This window comes from Elephantulus edwardii, unplaced genomic scaffold (assembly GCF_000299155.1).
Source record: "Elephantulus edwardii isolate Elephantulus edwardi_28Jun2011 unplaced genomic scaffold, EleEdw1.0 scaffold00008, whole genome shotgun sequence".
Taxonomy (NCBI): domain Eukaryota; kingdom Metazoa; phylum Chordata; class Mammalia; order Macroscelidea; family Macroscelididae; genus Elephantulus; species Elephantulus edwardii.
In genome coordinates this window covers 18280244-18281801 of record NW_006399758.1, presented here as the reverse complement: position 1 = coordinate 18281801, position 1558 = coordinate 18280244, and the positions used below count along the sequence as shown (strand labels likewise).

At 41.8% G+C, this 1558-nt stretch overlaps 1 pseudogene; it reads right to left on the bottom strand.

Moving 5' to 3' along the window:
- Positions 1-408: 408 nt before the first annotated feature.
- LOC102866124 overlaps positions 409-1558 on the bottom strand; it is a 4627-nt pseudogene continuing 3477 nt past the window's right edge.

The window sequence follows — 1558 nt, the reverse complement described above, 5'->3', positions numbered from 1 at the left end:
CAGGAGGGGAAGACCCTCTATGAGATGGATTGATTCGGTGACTGGGGTAAACGGGATGGGTGTGTCAGAGGCGGTGTGGTTGGCGCAGGATAGATCAGGGTTTAGGGCTGTTGTGCATAGGGTCGCTATGAGTCGCAAACGACTCGACGGAACATAACAACAACAACAGCACTTAGTTTGGGAAGTTTCAAATGAATGATTTTCAAATTTTTGCATTTGCTCATATCTGGTCTAGGAAGTATTTTTAAAGCAGCAATAACAGTGAAGAAACATATGGATAACCTACACATTTGACTAAAAACAGAAAAATACTCAGCCAGAAGAAACCTGATCCAATCACACTGAAAAGGGCAGAAAAAAGAAGAGAGAGAAGAACCGTGTGCTATTAGTTACTCACATTTGTCTCCCTCAGTTCACTGCGAACTGCTGAAGATCAGGGGCCCAGAACCTGGCCCAGTGCCTGCTACACAGCAGCACCATGGATGCCTGAGTGAGAAAGCACAGAAGAAATTATGGAAATGCTGAGGAAGAGGGAGCTTCTGATATCTGAAGCAGAGAGAAGAAGCTGGGGTCAATCTTCTTAACTGTGCAAGGGATAATAAGGGTAAAAACTTCCAGTCCATTTCTCCATGAAGCCAACTAAAAACCAACCAAGTAAGCCAAAAAGATAGAGATTCCACCACTTCTCTGTCAGTTTGCTTTTGTCTGTGAGGTCCCAGCATCAACTAGAATTATGCATAAACAGAAAACTACTAAAAACTCAAGTAGATTGAGAGGAGGCCACCAGCGACATAATTCCTGATGTCAGATGGACTTTGGCAAAAAGCAGAGAAAAAAAGAAAGAGGTCTATTTGTGTTTTATTGTCTATGCAAAGGCATTGACTGTGTGGATCACCACAATTTATGGCCACTATTGAGAAGAATGGGGATCCCAGAACACTTAATCGTGCTCATTTGAAATCTGTGCTTAAATCAAGAGGTGGTTGCCCCAACAAAGAAAACACTGTATGGTTTAAAATTATAGTTGACCCTTCATGGGGTTTTCAGAGGCAGTAAATAGCATGGGAAGAGATTGCCCATCTTTCTCTCAGAGTAGCTGGCGGATTCAAACCATATACGGTTGGCAATACAATTCCTTACCACTAAACCCTCAGAGTTCCCTCTCAGAGGCACAGCAAGTGATTAAAAAATCTATGGCCTAAACCACCTTAGTCTTCAAACTAACGTCATTGTTTCTTAGTACTTTGGAAAGGTACCTAGCAGCAGGCTTGCCCAAGCAACGCACTGTCTTCTGATCTCCTGACTGCTGCCATCAGGGGTGTTGATTGTGGATCCAGGTAAAATGAAATTGTTGCCAATTTCAATCTTTTCTCCATCTGTCATGTTACCTATCAGAGCTGACTCAACAGCAACTAACAAGGTAACTCAAACTCAAAACTCATCATTGTCTACACCTATGTTCATAGCAGCATTATTTGGCAAGTGGTGTTTTCATTGTCATTAGTTTCAAGAAACTTTTTAATTTCATTTTTTATTTCTTCTACTACCCAGTCATGTT